The 11,640-nt window shown below is 34.6% G+C and overlaps 1 pseudogene; it reads left to right on the top strand.

Moving 5' to 3' along the window:
- Positions 1 to 773: 773 nt before the first annotated feature.
- Positions 774 to 899, top strand: LOC113926140 (annotated as a pseudogene).
- The last annotated feature ends 10,741 nt before the right edge of the window (positions 900 to 11,640 follow it).

The raw sequence follows: 11,640 nt of genomic DNA, 5'->3' as shown, positions 1-11,640 counted from the left end.
TTTATTTATTTGAGAGAGAGAGAAAGTGAGAGAGAGCATGAGAGGGGAGAGGGTCAGAGGGAGAAGCAGCCTCCCCACTGAGCAGGGAGCCCAATGCGGGACTCAATCCCGGGACTCCAGGATCATGACCTGAGCCGAAGGCAGTCGCCTAACCAACTGAGCCACCCAGGCGCCCAAATTCACTTACATTTCTTAAAATTTTTTTATTATTATGTTATGTTAATCACCATATAGTACATCATTAGTTTTTGATGTAGTGTTCTGTGATTCATTGTTTGTGTATAACACTCAGTTCTCCATGCAGTTCATGCCCTCTTTAATACCCATCACCAGGCTAACCCATCCCCCCACACCCCTCCCCTCTAGAACCCTCAGTTTGATTTTCAGAGTCCATAGGCTCTCATGGTTTGTCTCCCCTTCCGATTTCCCCCCTTCATTTTCCCTTTCCTGCTATCTTCTTCTTCTTCTCCTTCTTTTAAACATATAATGCATTATTTGTTTCAGAGGTACAGGTCTGTGATTCATCAGTCTTGCACAATTCACAGTGCTCACCATAGCACATACCCTCCCCAATGTCTATCACCCAGCCACCCCATCCCTCCCACCCCCCACCACTCCAGCAACCCTCAATTTGTTTCCTGAGATTAAGAATTCCCTGTATCAGTGAGATCATATGCTACATGTCTTTCTCTGATTGACTTATTTCGCTCAGCATAACACCCTCCAGTTCCATCCACGTCGTCATTGCAAATGGCAAGATTTCATTCCTTTTGATGGCTTCTTGGCCTTTTGGCTAAGATCAAGTGTAGTATCTGTTCTTATCAGTTTAAATTCACTTATATTTAAAGTAATTATTGATAAGGCACCTGGGTGGCTCAGTCAGTTAAGAGTCTGCCTTCGGCTCAGGTCATGATCTCAGGGTCCTGGGATCGAGTGCCAAATCGGGCTCCCTGCTCAGTGGGGTGCCTGCTTCTCCCTCTGCCCTTCCCTTCTGCTTGTGATCTCTCTCTCTCTCAAAATAAATAAATAAAATCTTAAAAAAATAATTATTGATAGTTAAAGGCTTACTAGTATTGTCTTATTAGTTTTTATCTGCCTGTTTTGTTTCCTCTTTTCTTCTCTTTCTTTCTTGCTACCTTCCTTTGTGAATTAATGATTTTTAATAATGATATGCTTTGATTCTCTTCTCTTTATCTTTTATTTTTCCACTGTAGGTTTTTGCTTTGTGAGTATATGAGGCTTACATAAGACATCATATGAATATAACAGTCTATTTTAAACTAACAGTAACTTAACTTAGAAAACATACAAAAAATCTCTTTACCCTTCCATATTTTTGATGTCATAATTTACATCTTTTATATTGTGTATACATTAGCAAATTACTGTAGTAATAGTTATTTTCAACACTTTTGTCCCTTAACCTTTATACAAGAGTTAAGTGATTAACACACCATCATATTTCAGTGTTAGAGTATTCTGAGTTTGATTGTGTACTTACCTTTACCGCTATGTTTGATATTTTCATATGTTTTCATGTTATTAATTTCCACCTTTTCACTTCAACTTGAAGTACTCTTTTCAGAAAGCATTTCTGTAGGTAGGTCTAGTGGTGATGACCTCCCTCAGCTTTTCTTTGTCTGAGAAAGTCTTAATCTCTTCTTCATTTCTCTGGGTAAAGTATTCTTAGTTGGCAGCTTTCTTTTTCTCTCAGCATGTTGAACATATCATTCTACTTCCTTCTGGCCTACATGGTTTCTGCTAAAAAAAAATCCTTTTATAGCCTTATTGGGTTTCCTTTTATGTGAGGATTTTTTTTTTCCTGTTGCTGCTTTTTAAAAAATCTCCCATGGTCCTTTATTTTAGACAGTTTTATTATCATACGTCTTGGTGAATATATCTTTGATTGAACCTGTTTGGTGATCTATAAGCTTGATAATGTTGGATTCCCCAAATTGGAGAAATCATCAACCATTATTTCTTTTAATTAGCTTTCTGTCCTTTTCTCACACTGTCCTCTTTCTCCAACTCCAGTAATGCATAGATTGTTTCTCTTCACAAATTCTATGGTTCGTATTGGTTTTCCTTCCTCCCTCCCTCTCTTTCTTTCTCTTTCTTTCTTTCTTTCTTTCTTTCTTTCTTTCTTTCTTTCTTTCTTTCTTTCTTCTTTCTTTCTTTCTTTCTTTCTTTCTTTTTCTTTCTTTCTTTCTTTCTCTCTCTCTCTCTCTCTTTCTTTTTCTTTCTTTCTCCTTCTTTCTCAATTTTGTTCTCTTCTGACCAGACAATTTCAAGATACCAAGTGACCTGTCTTTCCTTCACAGATCCTTTCTCCAGTTTGATCCAGTCTGATGTTGGTGCTCTCTATTGGATTTTTCATTTTATTCATTGTATGCTTTCGTTCCATATTTTCTTCTTGGTCTCTGTCAAACTTCCTGTGGATATTGTGAATTGTTTTTCCAGATTCCGTTGAATTGTTTTTCTGTGTTTTCTTCTATCAGTGAGTATCCTTAAAACAACTATTTTGAATTCTTTATTGAGCAAATTACAGATCTCCACTTTTCAGGGGTTGGTTACTGGACAGTTATTGTCTTCCGTTGGTGGTGTCACATGTCCTTAATTTTTCATGTTCCTTAAAGTCTTATGTTCTTGTCTTCACATTTGAAGGAGTCACCTCCTCCAGTCTTACTGACTGGCTTTGGGAGAGAAATACTTTCATTGTATCCTGTTTGGGATTCTAAATCTTTCCCAAGCTTTTCTATGTATATTCCTGCTCCACACATCTTGTTCACTTCTGGGGGTAATTCTTAATATTGAATGCTTTCTCTCAGTCTTACAAAGCCGGACCAAGTGCGTATAACTTCCTTCTTGCTTTCCCTAGGCTGCTGCTAGTTGCTCAAGTTTATTTGCTTTCTCCCAGTCCTACAGAGTCAGGCCAGTTATCTGCACATGCTTGCTTGCCATTTGCTAAAGCTTGCTGTCTCTGTCCTGGGGACATGCACAGGCAGCCCTCCATCAGGTGAGGGGATTTGTGGGTAAGACAGTGAAGCATTGGGGATGTCCATGGGCCAGTTGGGGGATCCATGGGCTAGTATGTTTATTGGCTCATGGTGTGTTTCCTGATGAAGACAGCGAAGGATTTACTAGAACTTGCATTCCTCTGATGCCCTCTAAGTGTCCTGGCTGCTGGTCTTCCAGCTGCTCCCTTCTTGTAGGCATTTAACACACCTCAGTATTCCAGATAGGATGAGAAAGAAGTGGATCTCATTGGCAGTGTCGTGCAGAGCTGGGGAAGCTGGGTGCTCACTTACATGCTCTCCCATTTCCCTTTGGAGAAACCAGGACCAAAATGGTCTCCCTTCTCAGCATGGAGCTATGCTGCCTTAAAAGAGGGGTGACATGGGTAAAGTACAACCATTCCTCTTATCCCCTTCAATTCATTCACTCTTATTTTTGTTGTTTTGTTTGTTTGTTTTTGTATTGTTTTGCTTTGCTTTTTGTTCCATGGTGTGCTGAAGCTTCCACAATGGCACTCTCTTCCGTGGGTGATTGTTTAAATCATTGTTCTTTAAGGGGAAGATGGTAGAAAATGCCTATTCCATGAAATTGATGACATCACTCTCCAGAAAGATCTTGTTCATTTTCTTTCCCTTTTATCTGCTAGGTTATATGTCTTTCATAATTAAAGTGTATATGTAATTCTAAATTTGATCATCAAATCTTTCTTGTATATTTTTCAGACATCTTTTCCTAAGTTTTTTCTTGTTTTTTAAACTTCTAATTATTTGTTCTAAAATCTTTTTCATTTTTATATGGAAAACTAGCAGTCTTTTTCTTTACAGTTGGCACTACTTTTGTATTGAAACTATTATTTTCTACTTCAAAAAATATAAAGAATTCTTTTTGTAATGTTACATGTTTATTTTGTTTTTAATTTTTTGTTTACCTTTAAGTCTATGTTCAATAAAAACTATATTTATGGTATGAGGCATACTAATTAATTCTGTTTTTTTCCATTTATTGAATAATTCATCCTTTCACAGTGAAATATAATGACACCTCTATCATGTGCTATGGACCTTTTCTGAGTTCCTCCTCAGCCTGTGTTCTAATTAATTCAAGCCACTGGGTGTTGTTTTAAATATTCTAACTTAAATTTTATTATAGAAAACTTGTCCTTTTAGGTAAGTACCCATACCTTGTTCTCTTCTAATTTGTCTTGAATATTGGATATCCATTCATCCAAAGAAATTTCAGCATCAGACGTATAAGTTCAGTAAAAGAGCCCTATTGCAATAGTTAACATCTTGATGGTACTTAAATAATATATTAAAAGCTATATCTATATAGAACTCACTATGTGCCAGGCACTCTTTTATGTGTTTATATGCATTTATTTCTTTTATCCTCATAACAATATTATGAGGTAGATATTTAATTGCATCCATTTTAAAAGGCATGGAGAGTTGAAGAATCTTGTCTTATTTCATATGGGTAGAAAGTGGTGAAGTTGGCAGTCCAACCCAGTTTGTCTGGCTTTTGTCATTGCTTTCCTACTGAGAGTACCACTCTATGATGTCTCTTAGTTCTCTATCCTAGTGTATTATTAAATGCACCTCTTTCCACCTTAGCTTTTTTAATCTTCATACATTATACTGCAAACTATATAAGAACAGATAATTTTTTCTGTTTTTTTTTTTCACTATATTTCCAGCTCTTAGAATGGTTCCTGGCACAAATTAGATACCCAATAAACATTTCTCAGAATTATTGAATTTCAGGGCACCTGTATGGCTCAGTTGGTTAAGCGACTGTCTTCGGCTCAGGTCATGATCCTGGAGTCCCAGGATCGAGTCCCACATCGGGCTCCCTGCTCAGCAGGGAGTCTTCTTCTCCCTCTGACCCTCCCCCCTCTTGTGCTCTCTCTCTCTCAAATAATAAAATCTTCAAGAAAATTTAAAAAAAAGAATTACTGAATTTCAATTATGTTAAATCTTAGAGCATAAAAATACCCAAAATTCTGAATTGTCTAGGACTCTTTGGAAAGATTCATTTTTCTATTAACATTATCCTTCCACTACATCAATAAATAGTGTATTATTTTCATTTTTAAAAACTATCTTGTCATCTATTTATTTATCCATTTTCAAAGTATCATACATTTCTGTCTGCCAACTGAAGGTGATATTGTCACGTCCTAATCATCTTTTATAAATAGAGGACTAAAACAAAACATTTTGTGTGCATCTCATGTGAATTATGAAGAACTACAAGCCTTGATATGTTTCCCCAAGACCAGTACCTTAGGAGCTAAGAATCCCTAATGTGTTAGACCTTTTTAATAGTTATTACATCCCTATGGTGAATGCCATGCAAACATTAGAAAATTTGGTCTTAGATGTAATTTTTTTCCTTATAGTCTGATGTAAACATTTATCAGTTTGTCTTTCTAGGTAAAGAATATGCCATGTGTCTATCTAACTGCTCTTCTCCATTTTCCTGGAACAAAGTTTCTCCATTCTTCATAGAATATTGATTATTAGAATCCTCATCTAGAACACATATTGTACATAAGAATATTACTCTGACTTATTCCTGGTGAGGTTCTTTGATACATTCATTATTATACATCTATTTTGTGACCACGCTGATCCCTTCACAGGATTATAATTTTCTAGCTCTTCACATATTCTTTCCATAATATTCTTAAGATTTACCCATCAGCTGGATGGTTTTTTTTTTGCAAGTTTCTAATTTTGTCACCATTTAAATATACCACATGACTATCTAACATTTTTAATCCATTTTTAAAAGTTTTAAAATTTATATAAAGATATTTTTTTCCTAATTATACTTTGAAGAATACAGGCATTAACCTGTCCTTCAGGCAAGGATCAAATGAAGAGGGTGGTATTGCTGATCTCACTGCTTAGAGAAACCAAGAACAGTGAGAATATGGCCCCTGCCCTACCTAAAAGATTTCACAATTGAATGGAAGAATCATCAAAAAAATAAGTCATGATGGATTATACTTATTGCCATAGAGGATAAAGCTACAAACTTGGCTTGGCTTCACTGAGTGGGCTAATATAAAGCTGAGGATGGGAAAAACATTTCCAGGGGAAAAGTGAGCATATATTATAGAGGAAACAACATTTGCAAGTATAATGGATGCAGGAAAGAGCTGGGGATATGAGGAAATGGGAAAGCAGTGTGACTTGAATGAAGATAAAATAGCAAAAGATGAGGTAAGGCCAGACCATAATGGGTCTTTCCTTAATAAACATGCTCTCAATTAAGCATCAGCTCTTTTTAAGTTTCTTGTGTTTGTGTTTTCGAATAAGTTTTTTTTTAAATAAAAAAATACAGTAATTAAGTTCTACATCCTTGTTCAAATAAGATTATGTGGAAAATTCTGGGAACTTATTATAAATATTGTTTTCCTGGTAAAATCATTTTGCAAATTGGGACAACTTATTAACCAATTTGTGAAACACAATCCTTTTCCAATCTGGTACTTCCTCTAATTATTAGTAAAAGTTTGTTTTTTTCCAGTACTTAAAATCTTTAAGTCAAATTCTGTTCTCTGAGAATGCTTGGGAGACCATTACTGACTGATCTCCAAAGTGCTGAACATTTAACTTCCCTGGGTCAACTCCCAAAACCATTAGGTGTTAGCATTTTCCTCTGCTTTTGTCTGTTGTTTCATTGCTGAAGGTCACCATTAATGGAATTACTTTGATATTTGAGGATAAGCTTTGAGAAACATATGCACTATACTCTTAAACCTGAAAACAGTATTATTAACATAATCACTATATACTTTCTGATTCAGTGCAAAAGAGTGACAGCAATCATGTTTTATCGTTATGAGGAATCTCTTCAATTGGAAAATAAATGCTTAAAACTGTAGGTTCTCCATGATTACTAAATCTCATTTTGACTGGATAAAATGTCATTATTAGGCAATTTCTGTATGAGAATCCCTCACTCACCTTGATGGCTGAAAACTGATGATTTACCAACATTTTTTTAACCCTCATAATCTTGTATTTTATATAATAACCATTATCTTATCTTTATCTTGTGGTTTGATCATTAAGTTTGCTTCCATAGAATTGGTCAACATGATCTCATGGGTTAATATGAACTTGATCATGTTCTCTTTGGACTTTATTTCTCCTTATGGTACTTGCATTCCAGAACTCATTTCCATCTGCTCTGAATGGCAAACTGGCTGTATCTTGATTCAACAAGAGTAAAAGCTGGAGATTTTATATCTAATATTAATTTATACAGACAGGCAGACAAATCGAATTTGTTGAATTTGCAAAAAAAAAAAAAAAAACTAATGGGGAAGTCTTTATTGGAAACGTGAAGGAAATAATATGATTTCCCCTGCTTGATGCTTGATTCTTTGGGGGTGAAGTAACTTCTGTTGAGCAACTGTAATTAAAGATCAGTGATCTGAAAGAGCTAATTACCCAAGATCAATGTTGATGGTATTTTAAAAGTTTGTTTCATATCAACCTCACGATGTTTATGTCATGGGAGATTTTATTTTTCAGCACACACACAAAAAAATATTAGCACTTTCGTTAGATAAAGTTTATAAAACTCAAATATCATCCAGTAATTTCATACTTGGCAAATGCAATATGAAGTTGAAATTTATTTCAATTACAGTTCTTTTCCCACATACTAAAGCTATTTTAACCTTTAGCAGCATACAATTATTTCAGAATAGATCATTTTTAATGATTCATTATGTATGAGGTCATTTAACAATGCAATTAGCTTTGTGATGAAATTTCTATTCTTTTGATCATTCTGTACCTATAATGAATGAGGAGAGTTTTACATCTAATTTTCTGAAATTAGAAGATTAAAGATAGAAACAGACTCTTGTATTTAAATGACTAGAATCAAAATGACTACATTGCATCAGTCCTTTAGATGTGTGCCTAGAATTGCAGAACTTTGCACTGTTACTGTTTTTTTTTTTTTTTTTTTCCATTATTCGTTCAACAGATTCATTGGTCCTGTGCGGTCTGCTTCTGTTATCACCCACGTTTTCAGAATGTGCTGGAGATTAAAAAATAGGGCTTGAAACTTCTCAGGAAGGACATGCGTTAGTATGTTGTGCAGAAGACTAAGAAATGTGGCCCCAAAAGGCTAGAATATATTTTTGAAGCCCTGTGCAAATATTTCAGTGTGCTATAGAAACAGTTTTTTGTTACATATTTTTTATTATCATTGGATAGGTATTTACTATATATCCAGTTAAATCATATTGTGTTTTTTATTTCCAAGCGTTGTGTTGCATACTAGTCACTGAAGCATTTTTCATTTAAAATGGGTTTCAAACCAAGAGTAACTTATAGTTGATGAAACTTATATGGGCTTTTATTCTCCATCCTGTAAACATGAAAAGAGATTCAACTGATGTGAAAAAAAGATAAAATGAGTTCTAGATATGTTAAGATTTGGTTAAGGACGAAAACATAGCTGAAGCACATTATATATGTCTTTGTGATTTAAAATAATACTCTCACATTACTTGCTGTTTTGGCTCATCATAAGAAAACATAATTTTATATTGAACTGACTGATGGTTTATCTTAAAAACGTTAAAGCTGTAATCCACAGATTAAGTTTTATTACCAGTGGGTTGAATTTTGCTCCTCCCCACAAAAGAAGCTATCCAATGAACCATTTTAATGAAGTTGATATCAAAGTTATATAAAAATAATTTTCAGAAACATGCTTGGAAAAACTTTTAAATAGGAGTATAATTATTTTCATAGACACAAGTACCATTCCTCTGCACTTAATGTATCTTTTAAAGTGACATTGCTGTTAGTATGACTGTTTTTGAATTGATAAATAAGATAAATTTTTAAAAACCTCCCTTAATATAGTCAATTCCTCATTAAGAATGATTATAAAGAGATTTAGTACAATGGATAACTCCAAACTCATTCATATTGGATTTTGAAATATTTGCCCTTAGAAATGCTTTACCTACCTATAACTCTATCCCATATTTCACAATTCTTAATGAAGCCACATTAGCAGAGACATTAGCTGATGGCCTAAATTTCCACACTTTCCCCAAACTACAATAAGATTTATGTAACCAGAACTCTTTGTGGAGAAATACAGCAAGAGTTTTTTTGTACTTGGAAAAAAAAAACCCAGAGGAGAATTATGTTTTCCTCATTATATTTGTGATTTGAAAGAGGAGATATTAATCTTTTATCCTAACAGAAACAGAACTCTAACATTTGAAATGACATGAGGAAATTATACTTACGCACATAAATATGTTGAGTTTTACTGACAAGAAGTTGTAATTAAGATCTTACATTAAAAGTTAATTAGTCTGAAGTATAGATTATTTTTGCCTGAGGAAAATTAGAAGTGACTGTACAATATATTATTTTTTTACAGATCAAAAGTAAAATCCATATGATTATAGTTTAAATGAACTAGATGAGGGAGGTTCTCACTCCAGAATGGTTTTATTTCTGCATATAGTCAAAAGAACAGACACTTTTGATAATACCTTTGTTTACCTATTACCTAAGAACTCATTTGTGCAGTTAAGAATTATGACAGAAAACCCCCCTGTGTTAGTTTCCTAGGCTGCCTTAACAAAATACCACAAACTGGGTCACTGAAAGCAACAAAAATTTATTCTCTCAGAGTTATTGAAGTGAGAAATTCAAAAGCAAGGTATTAGCAGGACGAAGTTGCCTTTGAAGGTTCTAGGAAAGAATCATTTGCCTTTTCCTAGCTTCTGGTGGCTCCTGGAAATCCTTGGCATTCCCTGGCTAACAGCTGTATCACTTCCTATGTCTTCAGGCCTTCTTCCCTGTTTGTCCTGTCATCTTCTTAGAAGTAGGCAATTCACTGGGGCCAGTGCCCATCCTAATCCAGTATGATCTCATCTTAACTTGATTATATCTGCAAAGACTCTGTTTCTAAATAAGGGCACTTTCAGAAGTAGTAGGGATTAGGCCACGAGATCTTTTTGGGGGACAAATTCAACCCGCTATAACATCCTCTTCAGAATTTCACAAGTGACATCTAGATGGATATGAATGTGTTGCTCTGATCCATTATGAATTAGTGAAGGGGAAATTTCCAGGCTCAGGGGCTCTTCTCTCTCCCAACTTGTCTACATGATTCTGTGTTAAGACTATTACTGATCTGGACACCATCAAATCTTCTGTTGCTCACTCTCCATGCTAGACTTCCTCTAGTTTCTGCATATCTCCTGCCTGTTTTTATCCCAATCAGGGTTGGATCTGTTAACTGCAGAACTGAGCTAATTCTGTGAGAGGCAGCTATGGGCCCCTGTTTTTTGTTTCGTTTTGTTTCCATATTGGGGTAAGATAGACAGATAAATACACCGACCATCCTCCAACATACACACAAAGAAAAGTGGAGGCACATTGTTATTTGATTGGAGTCAATCAAGAATTAGCATGTCTTAAGAGGAAAGACAGATAATTTAAAACACCATTCATAATAGAATCAGGGATAAAAAAATGTGTATTCAAAATGGAAAATTTTGTCACATTTTCTGTTTGTAACTTTTTTTCGTGATCTTGCTTTATGTTAATTATCAAAGCAGTACAATACTGAGGAAATTTCCCAGCAAAGGAGATCTCTAGAACATTTGTATATGCAATACTTGCTCACTTGAGATAATTAACTATTTTGATTAGTACATGAATATATAAATGAACTCTGTAAATTGAGACCAGGGTTCGTTTTAAAATGATTCTTTCTAAGACTTGTAAATGTTATTTTACTATCTTTGTAATTGAATATAACTTGGAATATAAAAGTTTTATGGCTTCCCTTCAGTTAGTACCTCCTGCCCCCCCCCCAAAAAACCCTCTTTCCTTCTAATATCTAATGAATAAATGCTGACTTCCTTCTGGAAAGTTGTACACACACACACACACACACACACACACGCACGCACGCACGCACATGCAAATGGCAGGACTACTTCCAATAATTTGACTTTTATATTTCAGCCCACTCCTTGACTAATATTATCTTCACAGACCTAGATATCACTTGTAGTAATTAAAATAATTATATATTATCCCAAAAGGAAATACTGTTACCTATAAGAAAGCCATTTCTTCAGTCAAAACAAAGGAAATGTTAGTCACATAAAGGCAGCATGTAAAAAACAGAATTCAGTGTGTTTATTTTTCTGTGTTTATTTTTGTCTCATTTTAATCTTTTGTGGTCTTTCTAAAAGAAGCATGCTTGAGCCTTTCTTACATACAAAGATCAGTCACTTATGAGATAATAATATTAAAAAATCTGCACTAATCTTATTCTGTTTGCTCAGTGATCTCCTTTGGAATCCTTTACCAAATGCATGCACAAAGAGTTTAATTAGTTGAGATACTACAAATCTCCAGCAGAGATCACTTTTTGATGAGTTGCAGAAAAGGGCGTGTGATGATTCTTTTTTTAGAAAATGAGGAGTTAATGAATTGGCACATTTTCAAAATTCTAGTTAAAATCTTCAAAATACTATTTTGTGTTATATTGTTTATAAGGCAGACTTTATTCTTACAATTCATTATAAATATTTATTAAATAAAAGGT

The sequence above is a fragment of the Zalophus californianus genome, chromosome 2 (genome assembly GCF_009762305.2).
Source record: "Zalophus californianus isolate mZalCal1 chromosome 2, mZalCal1.pri.v2, whole genome shotgun sequence".
Lineage (NCBI taxonomy): Eukaryota > Metazoa > Chordata > Mammalia > Carnivora > Otariidae > Zalophus > Zalophus californianus.
The sequence above is the reverse complement of the archived record's forward strand: the minus strand, read 5'-3'. Positions and strand labels throughout refer to the sequence as shown.